Genomic DNA, 8,171 nt, shown 5'->3' with positions numbered 1-8,171 from the left:
CGAGAATAGGGGGAAGAGCTGTGTTAGAAAGGGGAGAGCTTCAAAATAAAATCGAGGGATAAGCTAATAAATAAAGAGGGGAGATTTTGACGGACCGGACGGAGGACAGAGCCTGGCCGGTAGTGAATGATATGCTAAGAGGGGACGAACAGAGAGAATACATGTATGTGAGTAAGGTGGCGGTATCGCTGATCGAATTTGTGGTCGCGAATATGGAAGGGTGGGATGAGATAGAGAAATTCGCGGTGGAAGGGAGGGTGGCATCAGACCATCAGCCAAAAGCTTATGGATGAAGGGGGAGGATGGCGGAAGGCAGGGTGAGCGAGAAGGGTCGTTAAGGGAGAGGGTGTCATGGACGAGAGAGGCAATAGAGAAGTATGACGAATAGTTGGGCAACGTAAAGTTTAAGGGGGTGTCAATGGACGAGATATGGGAGGATCTAAAAGAAAATGTGAAAGGGTGTGTGCAACACAATGTATTCATAAAGAAAAAGAAAGAAATGGTGAAGCCGTGGTGGGACAGGGAATGTAAAATGATGAAGGGAAAGGTGAAAAAGAAGTACGGGAAGTGGAAGGAAGCAACCGCGAAAAGTAAGAGTACGCAGAAATGAGGAAGGAGTTTAGGTTCATGTGTAAGAAGAAAGAGCAGGAAAAGGATAAAGAGCTGGAAGAGGAGTTGAGATGTGCTGAGATAGAAGAGGATCTATGAAAGATAATCAATAGGTATAATAAACGTAGGGTGGGGATAAGTGAGAAAATACGGATTGACGAATGGAGGACATTTTTTAAAGATTCGTTTCAGGGATCAGATGCACGGAAGAGTGATGAGGGTTTAGAAAAACGAGGAAGGTATATGGAGAGGAGCTGAATGACTAAGAGATAAAAAAGCAGATAAGTGAATTGAAAAAGTCTAAGGCTGCACGGCTGGACGGGGTAGAGGACGAAGCGTGGCTTTTTGGAACACAAGAGGTAAGGGAGAGGCTGAAGGGGGTAGTAAAAAAAGGTTGGAGGGGAAGAGATTCCGAAGAGGGTGGAGAGAGGGGTTGATCATTCCACTGTATAAAAAAGCAGATAGGGAGAGGCAGGGAAATTATAGCGGAATTTCGCTAATGCATACGGCTCACATAATATACGCGATGGTGTTGGCAGATAGGCTGAGAGGGATTTTGAGGGGAAAGGAGTATTGCCAGTGACGCAGGCGGGCTTCAGGGAGAGAAGGGGCACTATTCATTATATTTACATCTTACAGGACGTGGTGGATAGAAAACTAACACAAACGGGTGCCTATGTGTACGCGTTTTTTGTATATCTAAAAGGCGCGAGGGGAGTGGAGACAGGCCTGATCGAGAGGGTAACATGAGGATTTGAAAGATAGCGACATAAGTGAATTGAATAAAAAATCCAAAATATACGAAAATTTACAGCACGAAAATTTTGTCCCCCCCCCCTCACCCACCAAACTATGCCACCCTAGTCTGAAGCCTATGTAGCCTATATATAAAGCCTATGTATGTGCTTTAATTACCAGCACTTTTTATTCCAGGAGGTCGGATTAATTCTCGAAAGTTTTCTTAAAGCAGCCAAAATGGGAATATCATCACACTATTCTCAACATTCTTATGTGATAGGACGTTGTTGGTACCAGATTCGGATTCAGCGCGGAAAAAGTTACGAGAAGCGGTCCTTTATTGTAAAGAAAGTACAAGAATGTAGAAATTTTTTATTGTTTAAACTATCAAAAATTAAATAAATAATTATATGCTTCATTTATGGTAGATACTTTGTGTGGGTGTGTGTATAGTTATCTGGTTCCAAAAAAAGCTTTTTAAGTTACAGGGAGGGTCACACCCGCCCCATAAAAAATTTTGTAATTTCTGGAGCAAAAAAATCACACTTCAAGGTCTAATCAAAACGTGCTAAATTTTTTAAGGATTGAAGAGATGTGTCTACGAAATATGACCATATTAACCACTTTTATTTCTAGCCCGCCCTCATCCCACGATACAGGGCCACAGATATGACTCAAATATCAACACTACATTTTTACGTATTATTGTTAATTTTCAGCCATTTCTGCCATTTTTTGAGTACAGATAATTACTAATGGACATTTTGAATTGTCCCCATGACTGCTTGAGCAATTTATTATTGTTTAAATAAATATATCTTATTCAAACATTTAGTTTTCCCAAAAACTACAAAAAAATGTATTTTTGTAATGAAAAGTTATAGTTAATCATTGTTTAGAGAAGTAAATTAATTAAAACAACAATATGTGATTATATGAAAAATTAATTATTGTTTATTTTAAAAGATCTAGAAAGGGACACTGAGATGTACACTTTTTCTGAAGTTTGTATTCTATGCTACTTTTCTTTAAATAATTCATAATTTTGTTACATTTCTCCTAATTTTTAACAAATTTCTATTTGTTCAAACAATTTTTATTGGCTCAAGCAGTTTTCTTTCGAAAACTTTTGAAAAATAATATGGAATGGAACACAAAGAATAATTTTTTTGACAGTATAGAGTTTTAAAAGAATATATTAAGTATTCTTTTACTTTTCGAACAAACTGAAGTTCTTTAAACATTAATTTTTCCCAATGAAATACTCCATTTTCAGACATTTTAAAAATAAATAAGAATGAATTGTTGAAATAATTACATGATGTAAATACACTAATTTCATGTAGAAAATAGATTACTTTTAAAAAATTGGGATAAATAATTATTTAAATAAGTTCTATTTATTTTTAAAAATTAACTATTGTTCAAAAAGTTAAGCGAAATATTTAAAAAGTTCATTGGTAATTATTTATATGAAAATAGATGACAGAAATTGCTTAAAATTGACAATAGAATTAATAAAAATATAGTTTTTTATTTTTGGGTGATATTTGTGGTGCTATGAGGGGGTGGGATGCAGGTAAAAATGAAGGTTATCAGAATGGTAATAGATTTAATGCTTTCACGATGATTCCAAAGATTCCCATGGTAATTAAATGGGATTTTGAAGTGCCTAACTTTGAAGTGGTTAACTTTGGGGGGGGGGGGGATTTACCTTCTAGAGTGAAGAAGTTTTGCTATGCATTTTCTGACTATTTTTTGACTATATATATATATATATCTGGATCTGGAAGTGGTTTTTCGATTTTGAGTAAACTTGGAAAAGTATAGAGTTATATAAGAGACATTTGGGGTCCCAAGGATTTTTGAAAAAAAACTTAAATGACGGGAGTTACGCCATGTTGAATTTCGGCACCACGTTTTCTTGAAATATCTATATTTCTGAGACCATGTAACGAATTTTAATGAAAAATTTAGCTGTGATAGATAAAAGTTGATACTTTAAATTAGAAATTAAAAATCAAATATTTTTTTTAATTTCAACGATATGTATCTTTAGTGAGATCGTGCGCTGCCACCTTGAGCTCTTCCAGTGTCGGACTGTGGGGAAAGAGCACGTTTTTGGACAAAATCGCCCGACAAGTAGGTTAGATTGACACAAAAAATGGTAATAATGCTATAAAGAAACTAATGAAAACGAAACACATTTTTTCGTCATTTGCAATGACTAGCTACTTAATATCCATAGCTTTTGTCTGAAATACGGCAGACCCTAATGTGCGATTACAACTAGTCAGAAATAGACGATTTTTAACAATGATTTAAACCATTTTTGTGAAGAAATATACATTTCGACAGTTCTTTCATGCTTTTGTTGCGTGATCAACTAAGCCTTTTCATAAAATAATGATAAAATGTGCAATTTGCCTATAGAGAATATTTAGATTAAAATAAGCCATTTTTTACAACCAATTTTTTTTACCAAATCTTATAATTAGAATTTAGAGCTTTTGACGCTATGAAAAACAGGTCTCCCAGGGTTTTTGGCCAGACAGTTACTTGTTCATTTCACACACAAAAAATTAATGAAAATGTTATCACAATTTGTATTTGTTAACAAAAATTGTTTACGAATATTAATGTTCGTAATTATTATAAGCACTCAGTGAAAGAATCGTCTCGAAAGAAAAGTATCATCCTCTTGCCTGTTTTGTTTTGAGCCACGTGAATATAGGTTTTAACCAAACAGAATTATTTAGGCGAATTCACGTTTCGTCATTTTTAGACTGAACTCTAGTTAAGGGTAAGGCTAATTTATGTAATTATTGAAGAAACGATGCCGCGAACAAAATGTTTCAATTCCTTTGCAAAAAAGAAGCACAGCAGACTCGATATAAAAAAACTTCAGCAAGTTTCACAAAGTTTGCAAAATTGCGACCTAAGGAATGTATTTTTGCTGGCACTTGTGGGACACATTCCATTTTTGTTTGCGAAATCCATGAAAATACAAAGTTATTGATACATGGAGCAAATTTAAATGAGCTTGTTGCTGATGACGAAACTCTTGAGCTTTTAGCATCATACAAAAGAGTGGCGTCTTTAATGATTTGCGATGCTAAATTACCTACCTGTTATTTATGATTATGTAAACATTGTCCAGGCGTAGAACCCTTGATACGAAAAGTGCGAAAGCTTTTTAAAATCAACTTTATTGAAATCGTTACGTACAATGCCTGGACATTAACAGATCGTGCTTCTCTAGAAACTTTTTGAGATAAAAGTGATTTTTATTTAGAGGAACTCGCTAAAAATCTGGTCGATCTTTTTAAACAACACCCAAATATGTGAGAGGCAAGAAAAATTCGCTCAAAAAGCACCCCGTTATGTGAGAGGCGAGGGGAAATCGCTCAAAAAGCACCCCGAAATGTGAGTATCAAGGGGAACTCACTTGGAAAGCACTTGTTTTGTTTGATATTCTAACCGACTGCAAATCATTTTTAATTACTTATTGCAGCGATTTATGTCAAGTTTTTATGAATTTGAAATTCTGTAAATAAATATTACGTATTCGGCGGTTTTCTCTAGAAATGTGCTCTTTCCCCACTGTGCGACACTGGGAGAGCAGCGCGGTGGCAGCGCAAGGTCCCTCTAAAATATCATCTCGTGATCTAGAAGAGTCACCATTATTATTATTTTTTTAATTAAAGGTGAAATTAGAATGATTTATGTATTTCAGTTTGTATTGTGTACAAAAATGATTAAAAATGTATTTAATTACTTCCAATTAGTCATTTCTTCATATTTTTTGACCGCATAACGGTCCGAACGATGGCAGTCCCATCACTACGCAATGCTCACTAATAAATCCGTTAATCTTACCATCCTTCCAATTCGGAACATTTAACTTATTATCAATGCCAATAAATCAATATAAAATATTAATTTGGCTTTAGGTACATTTATATTTCTAATCGTTTAAATCTGACCGCTGCAGTTAATTTAACGGAGCGAATTACATTATTTACTTACAAGGTCATTTATCTTATGTTATATTCAGTGGATCGTTTTTCCTAAAAAAAATTTATTTGCTTGATTTGGCTAAATGATTCTGCTTCCATGAAACTTTCATAGGAAAACTCGAACGTGAAAATTCGATCCAGATAATCAACATTTCAATCACGTACAATCAGATAAGCCATCCTGAATAGTGAAACGACACGGGCAGCCAGCTGCGACTTCACAATTACAAAGCAATATAATACTCGTATGAACAAACGTGTTAGTATGTTGGACTCTGCAAAGGTTTTGCAAAAGCTATCAACCTAGATGATTCTGCTCAAAGAACAAAGGGACCGAATAGCCGCTTTGTTCTGAATCGACTCAGGTGAATCCAGCATTTTGGTACACTGATTTGAATCGAACAATAACTAAATATAAAGTATGTTATCATAAGATAAAGTGAAATACGTTCGTTCTGGATTTATATGCTTTAATTAGTTAACTTGTTCATTCCACGTACAATATGTGCATTTAAAATTTTCCTTTCCCCATCATTTCCGCGAATCTTCGCAGGTATTGATGGCTTGCTTTTACTTACGAATGCCAATTATATTACTGCATATCAATTCTAGCACTGTAAATACTAGGAATCGATTTAGAACTAAATTTAGTACTAAAACAGTTCAGACATTCTAACAAGAGAAGTTAGATTTTTGGTTCGAAATAGGCTCGATTTTATAATCTTCTTCCAAGACTGAAATGTGCTAATACAAATACGCAACTAAAAGATGGCAGTAAACAACTAGATAATCAACAAAACCGGAAACTTTCAGGCTAGCCAAAAGGCATTATATTAAATAGAAATTACCATTTGAAGAAAAAGAAAACTCCGTGTGGAAATAGCCCGGGTTAGCCCTAGTACGAGACAGTTTCTGGTCGGGGACTGACCGGGCTATGTTTGTTTTGTAAGAGCCTAACCGTGCGTTGGTCGCAGACTAGCTAAGCAACATTTATGTCAAAACGCCAGTCGGGGCTGACTGTGCTCTGGTCAAGCAAATCTCATAATCGAATGACCAGACGGTAGCTGGCCGGGCGCTGATTGGCAATAATAAAATTGTTAAACTTTGTTTATCACCTAATTACTTTTTCTGATTTCATTTAGAAATGGATGTGTATACCGGCATGGATGTGCCACGCGTGGAAATATATCGAATAAATATTTTTTTTACACCACAAATTTTAAGGTTTCATGAGTTCAAACTTACAACCACTGAATTTTGTGACAAAAATTCGATGACACTTTTTCAAATTCGAACTGTTTTTTTTTTGTTTAGGAAACAATTCTAAGTTCCATCTTTATGAAAAATTTTTAATTTGCATAAAACATTACATTTCCTGTCATTGCAAAAAGTTGTAAAATAGTTTACAACGGGATAAAACAAAATATAACGCAAAGAAAAATTGTAATCGATTTAAATTGTTATTTAAAAAGCATTTCATTGATATTCCTGTTAAAAGTTCGTCTATTTTATATTTACACAACGTCGCATAATAATAAATAATTAGAAAAAGAGAACTGAAAAATTGGTACTTTAACTTTTCTGAACTGTAACTTATTAACTTTGTCCTACGGTCGTGAAATAGCCTTTTTATTGAAAATTGAGAAATTTTCAATATTTATTAGTCACTTGGTAGCGAATGCTCGCATTAGAATCCGACGATTATCGATTATCGTAATTTAAGTAAAAGAAAAATTTCGCTATTTTTACGTGAAAGCTCAAAGTAAGCAAATTCTACGAGTTAAATCTTCAATCTGACCATAGAATCGTATTCCGCGGGAAAAAATACGTGGGAAATGATGGCTAGTGAGTATAATCTTTGTCGAATTATGATGCTAGCATTCGCTAAGAAGTGACTAATAAATAATGAAAATTTCTCGATTTTCGTTGAAAATGCTATAATACAGCCGTAGGATAAAGTTAATACAGAAGACAAGAACAATAAATGCGTTAGTCTAATGTCTTTGTAATTGCTTCAAATTCAATTTCCAATAGTTTAGAACGCTGTTGGTGGCGACACCGATCCAAGCAAATTTTTTTGCATCAATCAAAAAAAGTAACCTATGTACATCGTCTTTGTAGCCAGAAGGTTGCAGGTTTAATTTTCGCTGGCAACGCGTATTTAAAACTTTTATGCATTTAAGTTATAAAGCTATTCCAATATTTAAGGGCATGTGACACATTATGATTTTAAGTATTACCGACTGTCCCATTTTATTTTTTCTGCCAATTTAAAAATAGGGAAATTAAAATATCGAGCTAATTTTTTTTTAAATGATAGGTATTATTATGGGACAGGTCTGCCTGATCATTTACAGTTGCTATATTATTAAATATTAATTTTTAATATTTACAATGTTCAACACAGAGCCTTATATTTCAATTTATTTGAATATTGAGAAAGCAACTTCAGAATAAGATGCGAGCACCACCCAGAAGTTGTGGTTGCTAGGAGAAGCGCCCTTCCGGTTTCGTACAGACTGAGTCGTCAACGACGATAGAATTTTAATTTTGGTAATGTGACTACATGTGTGAATAAAAAAATATTCGCAAACATGTTTTTAATTCTCTCAATTCTCCACATTCATTAAAAAAGTATATTTTATTCTTTAAATATTTCAAATTCTCTGAATCATCTTGGATTCTTTCCCTTATATTGTTTTTTTCAATTCTTTGAATTCTTCTGCATTCATAGAATTATTTAAATATTTTTTAGAACATTATAACTGCTTTGAATTCTTTCGGATCCATTAAGTACATATACAG

The sequence above is a fragment of the Belonocnema kinseyi genome, chromosome 1 (genome assembly GCF_010883055.1).
Source record: "Belonocnema kinseyi isolate 2016_QV_RU_SX_M_011 chromosome 1, B_treatae_v1, whole genome shotgun sequence".
NCBI classification, from domain to species: Eukaryota; Metazoa; Arthropoda; class Insecta; order Hymenoptera; family Cynipidae; genus Belonocnema; species Belonocnema kinseyi.
Note: the sequence above shows the minus strand (reverse complement) of the source record.